At 45.4% G+C, this 20,096-nt stretch overlaps 1 long non-coding RNA gene across 1 annotated transcript; it reads left to right on the top strand.

The window, feature by feature from the left end:
- Nucleotides 1-746: 746 nt before the first annotated feature.
- LOC123089712 (uncharacterized) lies at nucleotides 747-2,578 on the top strand. Its single transcript, XR_006442363.1, has 4 exons — nucleotides 747-933; nucleotides 1,018-1,204; nucleotides 1,556-1,661; nucleotides 2,301-2,578. It is a non-coding gene; the product is annotated as an uncharacterized lncRNA (long non-coding RNA).
- The last annotated feature ends 17,518 nt before the right edge of the window (nucleotides 2,579-20,096 follow it).

Below are 20,096 nucleotides of genomic sequence, written 5' to 3' on the forward strand. Positions count from 1 at the left end.
GATCAGAGGATCAGATACCCCATCAAACGGTTTGCACCATGCACCTAGGAACGTAGTAGATGAACGAGCAACGCCACCAGCGCCCCCTCGTCCATCGGTGAAGTTAAGTGCTCCGTCTGTGGTAATTTTTATAAACCCCACTTCAGGTGGTCGCCAGCCGTAACCTGGCAAGGTCGACGCCACCTTCCGGGGCAGCTGTAGGAGCGCAATCGCCTCCTTCGTGGATCGGATCGTCTCTGTAGGATTTCGACCTACCTCCCCATGCTTGATCCGGTTCCTAGAATGCCATATAGACCACATAATGCACTAGTACAAATTAGGGCATTAACGACCAGCCATCATTAATACATGGTTGTTATTAGTACAACCGGCTAGTCCCACGTATAACTTTTGGCCCGTGAGGCCCCCTCAGCGACCAAGGGTCTGCCCATCGTTAAAGTGCCATAGTTGGTGGTGGTGCGTGGTTAGTTGGATTATTTTCAGGAGCAGTTGTTACAAATTTGTTAGCCCTTTATGCATCGAAGAAAGAAGGATAAGTGGGTTTTCTCTTAAAAATAGAAGGATAAGTGTTGACATGCGTGGGAAAGAAGGATAACTAGGTTCTTTAACCTAATTGGGACGCGTGCACACCAGAAAAATCCACGACAGCAGAAGTGGAACCTAGTTATGGATTTTTCTGGGGTGCACGACTTAACTAGGTTTCACTTCTGCTGTCGTGGATTTTTCTGGGGTGCACGCGTCCCAATTAGGTTAAAGAACCTAGTTATCCTTCTTTAACTAGGTTCCACTTGTGCCACAGAAAAATCCACGATGGCCATCCCAAAGATCGAAGGCGGTCATGGAGCGTGGTCTTCATCTCAGCTTGGAGGAAGTGTAGCAGCGGAAGAGATGGGTATTTGTACACACATATGCCTCCTTCGAATTCCATTGAAGGTTTGTTCCCCTTATTTCAATTTTTGCTCCAAGATTACAGGTCTTATCTTCCACCGAAGTTAATTACAGCTGGGCACCGTGCAGGATCGATTTGAATCGGGTTTAAGGAGATCCAGATCCTAATTTCCGTGGGAATCGTGGGGGGCGTCCGCGCTATCACATGGCCTGCAAAAAATAGTGCACAATCGGTGAGCTGACATGGATGGGATCTGAGGACTGAGGTCGTCTGAAGCCTGAAGGTGTGTGTTCGTGCTTTGAGAAGAAGAAAGAGGTATGCCCTCATTGTTTGGCGAGTTTTTTTTTTTCGAGCAACCGGCAGGAGCTCTGCCTTTTTATTAAGAAGAAGAGAATCGACCAGTTTATAAGGAAAACCGGCCGAAACCCGATTTCCTGGTCTAGTGCAACTCAGCCATGTGAACCACGACTCCAACTCGAAGCAAAATTACCATTCAAAAGAAAAACTCCCAAGCCAAATTCCAGAGGGAAAAAACATGATGTACTGACGTATATATTTCATATGAATTTGATACCTTGTATGTTTTTATGTGACCATATAAACCATGAATTACAATGTAGATTTCTCTATTTTTTTATTGATCCATCTATTGTTCATTGTTTTTAGGAATATTAATTCTCTGTTGCGACTGAGGCAGCAAGGGCTGAATGTTCGCCAGAGGTCTATATTGTGGAAAAAGAGTTTGGAAATGCCGTGGCGGCAATATACTGTGGTATTTTCTTCACGTCGTACTTCCGATTTAATATGTTCTCATTTGGACTGTAGATGGTAATTGTAGTGTCATATAGTCATACTGGTTGTACGTAGTGTAGGCAACAAGGACTGAATGTTCGGTCTTTCTTTCTCTGGTCACTAAGCTTAAAATTCAGAGATCAGCGCACTCATTAAGTCCTTTACTAGGCTGTGATGTCTAGCTTATGACTAAGATTTTCATATATGTATGTATATTATTTATTCTTGAGCACAATAGTTTCTTTTTTTGAAGATAAGAGACTTCATTCCTCAATAGTATTTTGTTTAAGAAGGGGAGAATTGTATTCAACGATAATTAGTTGGGGTATATAATATATATACCACAACCAGAACAGCTCGAATTTTTTCCTGAGAAATAAAACAACTCAAGTCTTGCTTGAATTAGGCAAGAAACACACCAATTAATATTTCCTTAAAATAGTTGTCTTTTTCGCGTAAAGACTATTTAAGAACTTTGCATTGAACATGTCTAAGCTGTAGGAAATATTTTATGGTTTTAATTGGTAGAACATGAAATCAGGTGCAACCCTTTTATATGCTATTATCCTTTGTGCTAATTCATGGATATGCGCTGATTTTTTTTTTTTTTGTAGAACAGATGGTCCACCATAAAAGAAGCATCATGAGGCAGTAGTCGTCGATGAAGAATGATGTGCGCTCAAATACAAGGACTTGTGATGGTGTCCAATGACCGAGAATTATGAGAAAAAAAAATCTCTTTTGAGTTGTGCTTGATTTTTTTTAGGGATGAACAACTACAATGGTTGTCTAGAGAGTTTTTTTTTTCACAATTGCTGGATGGCATTTAACTTTAGAACTATGTATCAGGATCATGTTCAGTGTATGTGGTTTGAATTTATATATAAAAAGTTATGATACTTTGGTTGTTCAAATTCATTTGTTCTAATTAGAGTGGTCAAATATTTACATAACCATGTAAATACTTTTGCCAATTAGAAAACTGGTCACTAATACATGAATTGTGGTTGTTATTTCATCATAATTAACGACGTCGCGTTGTCCCGTTGTTACAAAATAACGACGACATGTTGTCCGGTCGTTACAAAATAACGACTGGTAAAAGGATGTGGTCGTTATACTTTTAACGACGGAGCCTATTACGACCACAAAGATGTGGTTGTTGATGACCTTCAACGACCACATTCTAACTTTTAACGACCAAATATATCATCGTTAAAAATCATTTTCCTAGTAGTGATGGTTGTAATCTTTGCACGATCATCACCTGAAAATTGTGGGCTGCATGTGATATCACGCGCCCATGTCACCGGCGAGAGGATTGGCAGCCGAAGATCAAACCATGCATATGCCTCCTCCCAAAAAGGTCTGGCATGCGGACAAGAGAGTAACGCATGCTGCAAGTCCTCCTCCCCAGCGAAGCATACTTTGCAGTTGCTAACATCTGCAATATGGCGGTTCTTGAGTGTGTACTCATCTGGGAGGATCCCCCAAAGTACTCTCCACCAGAAGACTCTCACGTTTGGAATAACATCAAGTTTCCATAGGGCTTTCCACATCTGTTTATCATCCTCTGAGGTCCCGGTAGCCGTCCCTTCCTCTAGAGCTAATCGCTCTTTCCGAGTCACAAGAGCCCGGTACGCCGTCTTCACAGTGTAGTTGCCCGATCTATCAAACGCCCATGCAGGAAAATCAGGCCCCCCCTGCCGGATAGGAATGTTTATAATGGCAGCAACATCCGAGGCAATGAAAGTATCCCGAATCAAATCCCGTTTCCATGTCCAATTCTCTGCATCAATCAAGTCTGCCACCTTCTCCACATCAGTGTTTGGTGGTCTCGCTGAAGGAGTCATGGAGATGGTGCCCGAGATCCATTTATCAGTCCATACTGATATAGTGGAACCACCCCCCACCCGGGAAATCAAACCGGTCTCAAGAGCCTTCCTCCCTGATATGATTGCCTTCCAAGTAGCCGAAGCTGACTTGGGTGCTGATGCTTGCATGAAATCTGAATCAGGGAAGTAGCGGCCCTTTAGAACTCTTGCACAAAGGGAATTTGGATTTGTCAAAAAACGCCAGCCATGTTTACCCAACATAGCCAGATTAAACTGTTGCAGATCCCTGAAGCCCATTCCACCATTACACTTGGGTGTAGCCATATCCTTCCATGACACCCAATGCATCGATTTTTTGTCAAGAGAACTACTCCAAAAATATTTAGCCATGGGAGAAGTTATGCTCTTACACACCTTCTTGGTCAGCAAAAAGGTACTCATAGGATAAGTAGGAATAGCTTGTACCACTGTTTTCAACAAGACCTCGCGTCCTGCACATGCCTACAACTTCTCTGACCAACCCTGAATTTGTGCACGAGCTCGTTCACTCATGTGATCAAAGGTACCACTAGTGATATGCCCGACTGCCGTGGGTAAACCCAAGTATTTCTCACTGAATGCCTCCACTTGAATGTTCAATATGGCCTTCAATGAATTCCTCACACGGTCAGGAGTTTTAGTAGAAAAGAAAATGGAACTCTTATCACGATTAACACGCTGACCTGAAGCATCACCGTATATTCTGAGGATCTCATTCAACCTGAGGGCGCTTGCTGTTTTTGCATTGATAAAAATCAAACTGTCATATGCAAATAGCAGATGTGTAACCCAAGGTGATTGATAGCTGACACGCAAACCTCGATCAACAATTCCTCCATTGTAACTATTTAGCAATAAGGAAAAACCTTCTCCGCATAGAAGGAATAAGTACGGCGATACCGGATCGCCTTGTCGGAGTCCCTTGGACGGGATGAAAAAAGGCAATAGTTCACCATTCACCCTGACTGAAAACCGCACTGAGGTAACACATTTCATAATTAACCTGACGAAAGCTATGTTAAATCCAAGTTTACACAGTATAGCTTCCAGGTAATGCCACTCGACACGATCATAGGCTTTCATCATATCAAGCTTGACCGCGCAAGAACAGCTTTTCCCTTTCTTCCTCCGCTTCATAGTATGCACACTCTCGTATGCCACTAAAACATTATCGGTGATTAACCGACTGGGGACAAAAGCACTCTGTTCCTCGCTAATAATCTCATCCATAATACCTCTGAGTCTGTTTGTGATTGCTTTGGATGCAATCTTATAAAGAACCGGACAGAGAGCAATGGGACGATACTGAGATATAGACTGTGGATGTTTTACCTTGGGTATTCGAGTAATGGAAGTGTCATTTAAACCCGAAGATAATTCCCCACCATTGAGAAACTCCAAAACCGCACTAGTGACATCTCCTCCCAAAAGACCCCAGTGCCGTTGATAAAAACCAGCTGTGTATCCGTCCATTCCGGGCGCCTTTGACGGAGCCATCTGAAAAAGTGCATGCTTGACCTCCTCAGCCATATAAGGTTTTGTCAACTCCACGTTCATTGCATTTGAAACTTTGACATGGACGTGAGCTAACAGTTCTCCCGCATCAGCAAAACCTTGCGTACTGTACAGGTTAGTGTAAAAATTCTGTACTTCCTCCTTATCCTCATTTTCATTAGCACAAACAGATCCGTCCGCCCTCTTCAGGCCTTGTATCTTGTTTACTCTTCTCCGTTGTCTAGCTTGAGCTTGAAAATAAGCAGTATTACGGTCTCCCTCACGGAGCCATGGGACGCGTGATCGTTGCCTGAACCACACCTCCTCCTGGTGCAGTGCCTCTTTCAACTGTTTAACAATGGCCAGCTCCTCAAGTGACGGACCCCGGCCAACAGACCCGGATCGAATGCGACCTAGTCTCTTCTGGAGCTGCCTCACCTTCCTCATCAAACCCCCAAACTCCTTAGAACTCCAAGGTTCTAAAGTTGTATGTAATTCACTCAAAGCATCAGATATACCCCGCAAACCGGGGTTTCGCTGCAGCCCTTGCCATGTCTCCTCCACTAGGCGATCATAGTCAGTATGGGTCTGCCACACATTTTCGTATTTGAATTGCTTCTTTGCCCGTGGCCTCGAAGCTACTGTCTCTTTTATTTCCGCCACGACAAAACAATGATCCGACTCAACTGATGAGAGATGCCTCACCCTGATATGCAGAAACTGTTGTCGAAAAACCTCATTAGCGAAAGCACGATCCAATCTTGCTTTCACATTGTCCTCCCCAGTTTGGCGATTGTCCCAAGTGTACGCTAAGCCTGACCAACCCAAGTCCTAGAAGGAAACATCATCCACCACCTCCCGAAAAGCTTGCATCTGTCTCTCAGGACGAGCAGCTCTACTGAAGTGTTCATTGGAAAAAAGGGTCTCATTAAAATCCCCCATGCACATCCATGCCGCATGTGGTATGTTATATAGAGTACGCAATAACCGCCAACTATTATGTCTCTCTTCAGCACGCGGTGATCCGTAAAAACCAGTGAACCTCCAAGATGGAGAGTTCTGAATTTTATTGCTAACCAAAACATCAATATGACATTGACTGAAGTTTTCAACTCAACTGAAACATCATTTGACCAAAAGAGACCAATGCCACCACTAAGGCCAGCAATGTCTACCGCAAAACAACCTCCAAAACCTAACAAATTCTTCAGATCCTCTACTCCTTTTGCTTTTATTTTCGTCTCTGTAACAAAAAGTAGAGTGGGTCCTTCCAGCCTCACAATACTGCGAAGCTCATAAACTGTCTCGGGGTTCCCAAGCCCCCGACAGTTCCAGCTGATACAACTCATTGGGATGGGCAGGACCACTCACTAGTAGAAAAAGGACCTAATATGAGACACATTAGTGCCAGTTTGGTTTTGAGCCGTCACTAATGTGTCCATTAGTGCCGGTTCCAATGGCTAGCCGGCCGTTCTCATTAGTACCGGTTCGTGGCGAACCTATAGTACCGGTTCGTGCCACGAACCGGTACTAAAGAGGGTGGTGGAAGGGTGTAGTCAGTCTGGGGCCCGTCCAGCACCTTTAGTACCGGTTCGCATGGCATGAACCGGTACTAAAGGTTGACGTACATAAACCCTTCGTCCCCCTGAGCCACTCTGTTCTTCCCCTTTCCCCTCACTTCCTCTGTTCTTCCCCCTCTCTCCTCGAGCTCCTCACAAATTTTGCCCAAAATTTGTCAAGATTTGAAGGCCCCCATCCATTCAAATGATCACAAAGGTTAGCAACTTTGTCCTTTCAACTCTCATTGCTAGATTAGCTCTTGCAATGCTTTGTATAGTGATTAATTTGGGAGGAATAATTATATTTGCTAGTATTTGATTTATATGCAATTTGAGGTCAAAAATAACACTTAGTTTGCATATGTAGGTGTGGTTTACTTAGTGCCTTCTAAATCTCCGTCGTAACCACCGTCGATCGCCCGCACCGTCCCGTCGCCGGCACCACCTTCTGGTGAGGCTCTTGTTCATGAATGTTTTACATTACCAAATTGATGTTTATGTGATTTGGATATATAGTTACTCGTATAATTATCTTACCCGTACGTTGTTTGTTATACATAGTGCCATGGTTTTGATATCCGTCCCCGTCGGCCCTCGTCCTTGTTATGATTCGGATGTGGTATATTCTCTTTTAAAACTAGTTGTTGCATTTCGTGTTTATGACAAATTATGCCCATCAAGTTGACATAGATATTTTTATCTAGGAGGTATGTGAACCGGAAATTCCAACCGACCCTATTGTCGAGAGGTTAAATTTAGTTGAAAGAGAAAACGAGTATTTGAAAGAAAAATTGAAAAGAATTGAGGGGGAGAAGATGGAATTGGAGTTGCATGTTGCCGATGTCGTCGATGATCACAAGATCAAGATGGAGAAAATGAGGTTGAAGATTAGAAAGATTAGAAAATATGCCATTGATAGTGTGGCTTGGTATCATTATGCTGTTGGATCAATTGTTACCTTAGTTGCGATCTTCATCGCATTTGTTGTTGCATTTAAATTCTTTAGCTAGAGAGTTATTTGTATGTTGCATTTAATTAAGTGTTGTATATGAACTTTATGTATGAACTTGTATTAATTTGGTCTATTTGGTGTTGTGTAATGAAGATGAGCCGACAATGGATGTATGATGACCGATGCTCTCCCGAGTTCATTAATGGCGTGCATACTTTTCTGCTGGCCGCTGAGGCAAACAAGCGGGCGGATGGTTTTATGCCTTGTCCATGTGCTGGCTGTAAGAATGGTCACAGTTACTCTACAGAAAAAACCATTCACGTCCACCTATTTGAGTCCGGTTTCATGCCCCACTATAATGTTTGGACCAAGCACGGAGAAATAGGGGTTATGATGGAAGACAATGAAGAAGAAGAGGACGACGACGGCTATCCTGGCCATGGGTTCCCTGAATACGATGATACAACAATGGGGGAAGAAGCTGAGCCGGCAATGCGGGAAGAAGCTGAAGAAGAGGCATCAGATGAGCCCGCTGATGATCTAGGTCGGGCCATTGCCGATGCAAAGAGAAACTGCGCAAGTGATCTGGAGAGGACGAAGTTGCAGCGCATGTTAGAGGATCACAAGAAATTGTTGTACCCGAATTGCGAAGCTGACAAAAAAAAGTTGGGCACCACACTTGAATTGCTGCAATGGAAGGCAGAGAATGGTGTATCTGACAAGGGATTTGGAAAGTTGCTGGTAATGATAAAGAATATGCTTCCAAAGGACAACGAATTGCCCGAGAGTACGTATGAAGCAAAGAAGGCTGTCTGCCCTCTAGGGTTAGAGGTGCAAAAGATACATGCATGCCCTAATGACTGCATCCTCTACCGCGGTGAGTACGAGGATTTGAACGCTTGCCCGGTATGCGGTGCATTGCGTTATAAGATCAGTCGCGATGACCCTGGTGATGTCGAGGGCGAGCGCCCCAGGAAGAAGATTCCTGCCAAGGTGATGTGGTATGCTCCTATAATACCACGGTTGAAACGTTTGTTCCAAAACAAAGAGCATGCGAAGGCGATGCGGTGGCACGCAGAAGACCGTAAGAAAGACGGAAAGTTGAGAGTACCCGCTGACGGTTCGCAGTGGAGAAAAATCGAGAGAAAGTACTGGGAGGAGTTTGCAGGTGACCCAAGGAACGTATGGTTTGGTCTAAGCGCAGATGGCATTAATCCTTTTGGGGAGCAGAGCAGCAACCATAGCACGTGGCCTGTGACTCTATGTTTGTATAACCTTCCTCCTTGGTTGTGCATGAAGCGGAAGTTCATTATGATGCCAGTGCTCATCCAAGGCCCTAAGCAACCCGGCAACGACATTGATGTGTACCTAAGGCCATTAGTTGAAGAACTATTACAGCTGTGGAATGGAACAGGTGTACGTGCGTGGGATGAGCACGGACAGGAAGAATTTGACCTAAAGGCGTTGCTGTTCGTGACCATCAATGATTGGCCTGCTCTCAGTAACCTTTCAGGACAGACAAACAAGGGATACCGCGGATGCACGCACTGTTTGGATGATACCGACAGTATATATTTGGATAGTTGTAGGAAGAATGTGTACCTGGGACATCGTCGATTTCTTCCGACAAGGCATCCCGTAAGAAAGAAAGGCAAGCATTTCAAAGGTGAGGCGGATCACCGGACGAAGCCTCGCCACCGTACTGGTGCTGATGTACATGATATGGTCAAGGATTTGGAGGTAATCTTTGGAAAGGGTCCTGGCGGAAAACCTGTTCCGAAGGACGCTGACGGACGCGCACCCATGTGGAAGAAGAAATCTATATTTTGGGACCTGCCATATTGGAAAGACCTAGAGGTCCGCTCCGCAATCGACGTGATGCACGTGACGAAGAATCTTTGCGTGACCCTGCTTGGCTTTTTGGGCGTGTATGGGAAGACAAAAGATACACCAGAGGCACGGGAGGACCAGCAACGTATGCACGGAAAAGACGGCATACATCAGGGTCAGGCCAGCTACGCTCTTACCAAAGAAGAGAAGGAAATCTTCTTCGAATGCCTGCTCAGCATGAAGGTACCGTCTGGCTTCTCGTCGAATATAAAGGGAATAATAAATATGGCAGAGAAAAAGTTCCAGAACCTAAAGTCTCATGACTGCCACGTGATTATGACGCAACTCCTTCCGGTTGCATTGAGGGGGCTTCTACCGGAAAACGTTCGATTAGCCATTGTGAAGCTATGTGCATTCCTCAATGCAATCTCTCAGAAGGTAATCGATCCAGAAATCATACCAAGGTTACAGAATGATTTGGTGCAATGTCTTGTCAGTTTCGAGTTGGTGTTCCCACCATCCTTCTTCAACATCATGACGCACGTCCTAGTTCACCTTTGCGAAGAGATTAACGTTTTGGGTCCTGTATTTCTACACAATATGTTCCCCTTTGAAAGGTTCATGGGAGTCTTGAAGAAATATGTTCATAACCGTGCTAGGCCAGAAGGAAGCATCTCGAAGGGCCATGAAAATGAGGAGGTCATTGAGTTTCTTATTGACTTCATTCCTAACCTTAAGCCGATTGGTGTTCCTGAATCGCGGCATAAGGGTAGACTGGAAGGAAAAGGCACGCTAGGAGGGCATCAAATAATATGTATGGACGGGCATTCTCTTACTGAAGCACACTACACAGTTCTACAGAATTCCGCCTTGGTGGCTCCGTATATGGAGGAACACAAGAATTTTCTACAGTCCAAACACCCGGAGAAGTCTAACGACTGGATTACACGCGAACAAACGAGGACTTTTGCCGGTTGGTTGCAGAAATGTGCCCTGAATGATGGCGATATTCAAAATGACCTGTACTCGCTGTCCCAATTACCATCTTCGAATATAATGACTTTCAAAGGGTACCAGATAAATGGGAATACATTTTACACGATCGCCCAAGATAAGAAGAGCACCAACCAAAATAGTGCTGTCCGCTTTGATGCAACAACCAACACGGGAAAGGAAACATATTATGGTTACATAGAGGACATATGGGAACTTAATTATGGATCAGGTGATTTGAAGGTCCCTTTGTTTCGGTGCAAATGGGTCAATATGACACGAGGCGGGGTAACGGAAGACCCGCAGTACGGAATGACAACAGTGGATCTCAACAATCTTGCGTATGCAGACGAACCATTCGTCCTAGCCAATGATGTGGCGCAGGTTTTTTATGTGAAAGACATGTCTACCAGGCCGAGAAAAAGAAAAGATAAGGAAGCGAATGGATCATACGACGAGCCAAAGCGCCACATAGTTCTTTCAGGAAAAAGAAACATCGTGGGAGTGGATGACAAGACAGACATGTCAGAAGATTATGAAAAGTTTGATGAAATTGCTCCATTCACAGTGAATATTGACCCGAGCATCCAGTTAAATGATGAAGATTTTCCATGGCTACGACGCAAAGGGACAGAGCGAAGAAAAAGTTTCACACCCAAAGATCTGGGATGTGATCGGCTTCACTATCATCACTTTCTTCTGTGTTTCACACCCAGGAGGGAATGTTTGTAATAGTTAGGGTAGTTATGTGTTTTGGCATTTGAAACGCGAAGAAATTTTATGTGCAAACAAATTCTTTTCATGCATTTACTGATTTTTTCCAGCTAAATGACCCTGAAATTGAAAACCATTTCAAATGAACTCAGAAAAGGTTGAAAGTTGGCATGGTATCATAATTTCATACAAATAGCATGTGCAAGAAAGTAGAGAGGGTTACGGCAAAAACTGGACGCACTTCGTGTACAAAATGGACAATCTCTTTCGAAGTATCAGGGTTTCCAACGAAAACTGAACTGTTACAAAGGCATTTCATTTTTTAAATAACCTAAGCATTACCAAATTGAATATAATGATAAAACACACTAATATTAAACATGATAAAAACACACTGAAAATTTTTCAAGTTAGTTACAACTATTTCACACAAATTTCAAATAATTCAAAATTTAAACTATTCAAATTTGAAAACTACCGGGACTAACAGAAAGTTTGTAATTTTTTGTACCTAAAGCAAAAATATTCACAAAGAAACTCTAAATACAGAAAAAACAACTCAAAAATAAAAAAAGCAAAAAAAAATTTAGAAAATAAAAAAGCCCACCTACTGGGCCAAAGCGGCCTGCATACGACTAGGAACACAATCTTTTGTTGGGCCAGGATGCAGGCCCGTAAAGGCCCGGTAGGCCCACTGGGTGGAGAGGACAGGTAGGCCCAGTAGGCCTGACTAGGAGAGGAGCTCGAGAGAGCTACTGCACTGGAGCTTATAAACCAGTGCGGTAGCCTCTCGGCTAGCAAGGTGGGACTAAACTTGCGCACCACCTGGAGCCAGCGCACCCCCTTTAGTACCGGGTGGTGGCTCCAACCGGTACTAAAGGGGGGGCCTTTAGTACCGGTTGGAGCCACCACCCGGTACTAAAGGGGGCGCGCTTCCCGCCGCTTGGCCTGGCCAAAACAGACCTTTAGTACCGGTTGGTGGCTCCAACCGGTACTAAAGGTCCATCCTATATATACAACACTTGAAAAAAATTCAGTTTCTCTCTGTTCTTCCCTTTGTTTCCTCCCTTCGTCGCGCCGCCCTGCCCCGATCGTCGCCGCCCCCGCCCCTCATCGCCGCCCCGGCCGTCCCCGCCCCTCGTCCCCGCCCCGGCCATCCCCGTCCCCGTCGTCCCCGTCGTCCCCGTCACCGCGCCCCACCCCGCCCCGTCGTCGCCGCCCCGTCCCGTCGCCCCGTCGTCGCCGCCCCGTCGTCGCCTCGCCGGTGAGCTCGCCCTGGCCGCCATGTCCACACACACACAGTACTACACACACACACACACACACACACACACACACACACACACACACACTACACACACACACACTACACACATTAGTTTGTTTGTTATAAATTTTTTCTGTTTTTTAGTTATAGGAATGCTAGAAATTATTCTGTCTTTTAGTTATATAAATATTAGAAATGTTAGTTTTATAGAAATGTTATAAATGTTTTCTGTTTTTTAGTTATAGAAATATTTATAGAAATGTTAGCAATTTTTCTGTTTTTTAGTTATATAAATATTAGAATTGTTATGGAAATGTTAGTTATATAATCAGGAAATTTTAGAATTAGTTTTAGTTAGATGAATTAGATTAATGTCAAATTGTTATAATTTGCATATATATAGAAGTTTAGTTATCACAATCCAATCATTTAAAAAATGTTACTTTTTGCGGGCATATAGTATTTGTTCTCGACGATATGCTCGGCCCGCATCCTCGCAGTCGACCCGTTCGCGACGACGTCATGCTTCAGAGGACCCATGTCCGGGACTGGGCTCCGCCGGGCTGGCACTGGGAGGTGCTACCTGGAGGGGCCCGCCGCTTGGTGAGGAACCCGACCTCGGGTCCCGTCGTCGACCGTGATCTTCTTTGGTGGCGTTCGCGTGGGCCACATTCGGTGCAGAGGCAGCCGGCCCCGCCGGAGGTGGTGCGTCGCCGTGTCAGGGAGGAAGATGAGCACGTCCATCGCTACATGGCTGCTATGGACGACGTCAGGTTCTCCACTACTTGGCGGGTTCTTTGGGCAGATGACCGGAGATATGATCCTGTGATGGTTCCTTCTCTTTGGGTGTGCACCGCCCGCGCCCCAGGAACCGCGAGTGGCGCCCTAGATTCTTCTGTAGTACTCGATCTTTATTAGGTACCTAGCCAGTGATGTATTCGATATATAATATTCGAGACGATGTATTCGAGATTATATATATTAAGACGATGATGTATTCGAGATTATATATTCGAGAGGATGTATTCGAGATTCAGATTTTCCTTATTGATTAATTGCATCCATGCATTGTAATTTGAATACTAAATTGTTTTATATTTCTTCTGTATTATTAGTAAAGTAAAAGCTATGGCGGACAATACCGGCAGAGAGAGAGAAGAGGAATTGTTCGACATCATACGCAGCCCTCACAGGCTAGATGATCTGAATGAAGCAGATGACGGCTCCCAATATCTTAACAATACCGGAGAGGGTGATGAAAAGATATTCGATCTCGACGACCGGGCTGATGAAGTCATGAACTATGATTATGATTATGACACAGACAATGTTTGTGATGACACAGACAATGCTGATCTTCAAATAACAAACACTACCGGCGAGGTATATTTATATAAGCATGCATCATGGTGATCATCACATGTTTTTTTATTGAAGATATATTAACGAATCGATCTTTCTTCTTTCAGCCCTCCGGATCGAGCAAATCTGCTTCTACAGACAGCAAGACAAAGCGAGGCCCGGGCAGATTGTTGAAGGATGGTGTAAAGTACCACATCGAATCCATCAAACCTAGTGGCGAACCCCTCACGCCTAAGAACATTGCGAACAAGTGGACTCGTCAGTGCGGAGTTCTTGTGAAGGACAAACTCCCGATCTCCATTCAAGAATGGAAAGAGCCAAAGACTAAACGTCCAGGTGTTACTTGGGTCGACAAAAGAGCCAAAAAAGACCTTGTGAAATCTCTGATGGAACATTTCACCCTACCAGATCATTTCACTGAAGCAGATGTGGAGAAAGTCAAGGCCGCTGCTCTTAAGAAGATGGCAATTGCATTCAACACCCACAAGAAAACTGTATGGGCCAACTACCTCGCTAATGAAAGGAAGACTCCAGAATTCACGGGAACACTAGAGAAGCAAAGAGAGCACTGGGACGATTTCGTGACCTTCAAGGATTCAGAAATATCTAAGGAACGGTCGATGAAAAACAAGGCAAATGCCGCAAGAAAGACGCAGTTCCATAGGCTGGGTCCAGGTGGCTACGCGGTGGGATTGCCTAAGTGGGATAAGTCTGAGCAAGAGATGGAGGATGCAGGGGTCACTCCGGTTACCCGGCACTGGCCCCCCAGGTGCAGAACTTGGTTCTATGCGCATGGGGGAGCGTTGGACCCGAAGACAGGCGGAGTTTCGCGGAAGGCAAGTCTAAAAGGAGCCGAACAAAAGATAATTGACGCAATAGATGAAGCTCGAAGGGGGGTGTTCACGCCCAACAGAGAGAACGACGAGCTTACGCGCGCCCTGGGAAATCCTGAACACCCGGGAAGAACACGAGGCATGGGCGTTATTCCCTGGTATGAGGGCTTTTCAGAATGGAACGAGGACTACAGGAGCCGTGCAAGAAGGAAGATGGAGGAGGAGAAGAAAAGGAAGCTGGAGGAGGAGCAGAGGAAGCAGGACGCAGAACGCCTTCAAGGCCTAGAAGCAAGGCACGCGGACCTGGCACTCAAATTCCAGCAGCAGCAACAGCAGATCGACTCACTTAGCCAGGAAAGGGCGTCTCAGCAGCGGCAGCAGCAAGCGGATGATCGTCCAACATTGGATAGCACCGTCCCATCCATGCCGAGAAGCAGCGTTGGTTCTGCCCCGGGCGACACACTGCTAGATAAATACCCTGTGGATGACATCATAGAGAACACTAACTGCGAGCTACACTACAAAATGAAGAAGATATCCATGAAGGTGGCGGACGGCGTTGCTTTTCCAGTTACCCCTGAAGCAACCTATCATTGCATCCCGATTCTAGAGGGCTATGCTCGTGTCATGGTTGATGAAGTGGTGGACCCATATTCGGGCCTAACGCTTGACATTCCTGGAGGTGAAGACGAGCGCACACTAGGAGAGGCCATACATCGTATCATCCTATGGAGAAAGGATTGCATCATCTTTCGAAGTCCATCGACACCGTGTCGTCTGCCGACTCCTCGAAGTCCGCCACCTAGTCAGCAGACTCCCGCTCCTCCAAGTCCACGAACGCGTGAGACGACTCCTCCTCGAAGTCCGCCACCTCCTCCAAGTCCCCGAATGCATGAGCTGACTCCTCCGGTTTCAAGCCCGGCACAGCGTCATGCCACTTCTCCAGTTGCAAGTCCGGCACCGTGTCAGGCCACACCTCCTGCTTCAAGTCCGGCACATTGTCAGGCCACTTCTCCTGGTCCAACTCCACGTCAGCCGTCTCCGTCGTCTCAACAATCGCAGAAGAGACATCCCGCAGCTTTGGTGCGTAGCGGTACGAGTCGAGGTAGTTCAGGAAGTACAGGCGAAGGCAAGTGATATAAATATGGTCCAAGCCTCGCTCCTCTTCCTCAGAGGCCTTACGACATGACTAAGGAGCAAAACACAGCCATAGTGCAAGCCCAAGTGGACGCCCATTTTGGACCGAAACCGGCACCGCTGCCAAAGGAGAAAGTGCCTGAGAAAGTAATTGACCACTTCATTCGTATGGCTAGAGAACCAGCTCCCAAGCCTGTTGACTCGGACTATGAGCGCCAAATCAGGAAGGCACATCGAGCACGACTACAGAAGGAAGCGAGCTCAAGCTCGAGCCAACAAGCAGCTGGCAAAAAATGCGGGAAAACCGTTCCCCAGTTGGAAGAACAGGCGGCGCAAGGGATCCCCCCGCTTGTTGTGCCAACAACACATGAGAGGAGTAGTACGCGCGCCAAATATTATTGTGGGCAAACCGTTAACGTTCCCCAGCATGGCGATGTGGTAATAACAGATGATCATATAATGCAGGCTCAAATGCTCAATATCTCTGTTGGATAACTCCTCGAAATCGAGCCCATGCCTACGCTTAAAGAATCGGAAATAGCATGGCAATATGCCCGGGGCAAACCTTTGGTCCATCCAGACAAGGTCAAGGATCTCCCAACGAGAATGTATCAATTGCATCAATGGTACATGAACATTACCAAGATTTCCAATCGAGAGTCCCTCATGGTGAATGTCAAGCATGAGCATTATTACCATGAGAAAGCTCTGACCATTGAGTATCCAGAACTATTTCAGTTATACAATCAAGACGCACTCGACAAATCTATCGTCAGTTGCTATTGTCTGTAAGTGATTTCTTTCTGTAATTTAAGTCTGAAGCTAGTTATGTAGTGATAATTTTGATCAATCATTACATGTAATTATCCTCACTATATTCTTTTTCTGTGGTATTATATGCAGGATGAAGATGTATGAAATGAAAAAAGCTGGACGCTATGGCGTTGGGTTCATTGACCCAAATACCATTAATCAGGACATATGGGAGATTGAACATTGTCAAGCTGCTGTAGAGGAAAGCATGCTACAGTTCTTGAAGCGCCTCAATACCAATGAAGATATACTACTTCCTTACAACTTCCCGTGAGTCACACTGTCTTGTACTACAAATTCTGTTTTTGCTTACTAGCTAGCTAGATGTTAATAATTAAGTGTATACGGTTTACGGTAGTTGATTAATTTTATGCACATGCCCGCTTAATTAAGACATGCAAACGTGTGCGTATGCAGTTGGCACTGGGTCTTGTTAGACATTAAAGTTGAGGAAGGAAAAGTTGAATTACTGGACTCACTAACTAAAGAAGACAAAGACTACACCATCGTGAAGGGGATAGTCAACATGTAATATCAATCATTATTAACTATTAGTTCCTGATATGAACTATTTAATAACCCCTTTATTAATTTTCTTTGCCGGGGGGCAGGGCATGGGCAAAGTTCATCAAGGTGACTCCAGGCACGTGGCCAAAAAAGTTGTTTTGGCATCGACCCAAGGTACGTAATTAAGTAGTACTAGCTAGCTATCATCTCTTTAATTCTTGTTTCAATATCATTAATTAATTATTATGCTTGATTAATCATTATCTGATTCAATTCCATTCTCGTAAAGGCCCTGAGGCAGGCGAAAGGGAATAATCTATGTGCATACTACGTTTGCGAGAACATTCGCATGATGGCGTGCGAAAGGAGCAGATCTGATAGACAGGACTAGGTATGTTTTTGTTAGAACACTATTCACACCATTATCGATATCTAGTCACACAACTAACACACATGCATATTGATCTCCTTCTTAACAGTTCAGATCGGTGCGGGATAAGCTCCTACCATAGGACCGCATACAAGCACTTCAAGAGGAAATAGCCGGATTTTTGCTCGACCAGGTCATAGATCCGAAAGGAGAATACTATTACCCGCTACCGCCCCCATGAACTACTTGTCATCGTGCTCCGAAGGCACCAAGGCAACATGTAGGAGAAATTGTATATGTATATACATGTGTATGTGTGAATAGTTAATGGTGTTGGCTGTGAGACATTCGATGACATATATTATATATATATATATATGCGGTTCTACGTACGAGAAAATCTATTTAATATATATGCATAACGTGTACAATTTGTAGTATCGTGAAATACCAGCAAACAAAAAAGAATTAAATGGAAAATAAAGCCAAATTGAAAACACAAAATTAAAGCAAAAATTAAAAAAAACACCCAAACATTTAGTATCGGTTGGTGTTACCAACCGATACTAATGTCCTATACGCACACGGGCCTGGCTCGTGCCACGTGTTTGCACTTTAGCGCCGGTTCGTGACGAAGCGGTACTAAAGGAGGGGGGGTCTTTAGTCCCCACTCTTTAGTGCCGGTTCGCCAACCGGCACTAAAGGCCGTCACGAACCAGCACTAAAGCCCGGTTCTGCACTAGTGGCTGTGTAGTCTCTGCCGAGTTCTCTGGAGTAGGCTTCTTCTTCTTAGGCTCTCTAGCAAAATCATCATTGTCACCCTTTTCGCCACTAACTTGTGAAGATTCGGCAGTGCTGGCCTCATTTGAAGGCCCTGCCATCGTCTCTGCACCTCCATCCGTAAGCAGTAGCGTAGTTTTTGCAACTGGCCTATACACCTGATTTGGAGCCTCCTTGCGTTTATGCTGCTGCTTGTTCTTTACGGGTGAGTTCACCTCCTCTCCAGCTTCTTTGGCAGTGCTCGAATTTTTGGTCTTGCTACTGGCATTATGCTCCCTGGAGGAGTTCTCTGAAGCCATCGGTTTCCTATAGTCTTCCGGCGCTCTAAGTTTTGATCCAAACAGAAGGTCGCCATTCACATCTCGGGACCCTGGAGTTGGGCAATAGAGATCTGAGTGACCCAGCTTGCCACAGGAGAAACAGAAATAGGGCACTTGTTCATATTGAATATCATACATGTCCACCTTCTTCCTCCTGGCAGAATCAATGAGGATCCATCTCCTAAGTGGTTTGTTAACGTCAATTGAAATTCGTGCTCGCAGAAAACCACCATTATGGTCAAACACAACCGACTGGGCATACTTATCCATCTGCTTAGCTATGGGCAACCACCAAGATTCATCTCTAAGGTTATATGGTAGATTAACAACCCTAGCCCAGATCTGCATACGATCGAATTTGACCTCATCTGGCCGCATGCTTTCATCAAACTCCGCTAACACCATGACGTTTTTGTTAATGTGCCACGGTGATCCACCCCAGACTCGATCTCTATCACGTTGATTCTCAAATTCAGCAACAAACATATTGACACCAACTGATCTGAACTTTAGTCCCCGTGGGTTGCCCCACGCCGGCCGGAGCGCATTGGTGATCGTCTGGATGTGGAAGTGATTTCTGTGCAGAACCTTACCAGCCAATAGCACTTCACCGGCCCGCCATCTACCCGATCATCGATCACCAGGGGAGTTGCTTCTTCTTCTGATATATCAAGTTTGCCCAAAGCTTCCTCTAGCTTCTTCCTGGCCTCCCGGCCTCTCTGCTCGTCACCTTCCCTCCCGCCCCCCATAGAGGCGTTGGTAGCAGCCATCAGCCCACGCGTGCAGGCGTGTGCAATCAGCCCCGGCGACGGATCTCCGAGCAGAACCCTGGTTTCCACGGTCAAAACCTAATCGCCCGAGCGCCGCCAGAGCGTTTTAGGGTTTTGGGGAAAAAACTGTCGAAGGATCCTAATCCTAATAACTTTTTACTTTTTACCGCATTGGTCGTTATTTTACACAGTATAATCGCAAATGCTCACGTACACTCATCTGTATGAGCGTACACGCACACCCTGTCCATATAATCACCTTAGAAAGGCTGTTATGGAGTCTGCCCACACATTCTGTGTGGTGTATAAGAGGAACAGTCCACACACCTACGTGTGGGCAAAACAAGTAATGCCCACATACCTTTTTTTCCTCCTGATCCCTCTCACAGGCATGCGTGTGGGCGAAGTAGATAACGCCCACACGCCCCGTATGTCAGGCCTCGTACCTCGTGGTCCGCATGCCACGCGTGACAGTCACCGCGCGCCCGCAGTTGCCATGATCCAGACCCTCGTCCATGTTCGTTTAACCGCAGTTGCCATGTCGCTGAACTACGGTTGCCATGTCGGACAACTGCAGTTGCCATGTATGGTCTGGTCTAATGTAGTTGCCATTATTTCAAAACTTTAGGAGTTGCCACATACTAACACTAGACAGTTGAGAGAGTTGCCATGTGCTCACAAGCATGCTAGGGCAGTTGCCATGTAAAAGGAAGAGTTGCCATCTGCTTACATGCACGTTAGGGCAGTTGCCATGTACCATGCGAAAACACATGGCAACTCGCTAAAAGAGAGTTGCCATCTGCTTACGTGCACACTAGGCAGTTGCCGCGTACCCTGCAA

This window comes from Triticum aestivum, chromosome 4B (assembly GCF_018294505.1).
Source record: "Triticum aestivum cultivar Chinese Spring chromosome 4B, IWGSC CS RefSeq v2.1, whole genome shotgun sequence".
Taxonomy (NCBI): Eukaryota; Viridiplantae; Streptophyta; class Magnoliopsida; order Poales; family Poaceae; genus Triticum; species Triticum aestivum.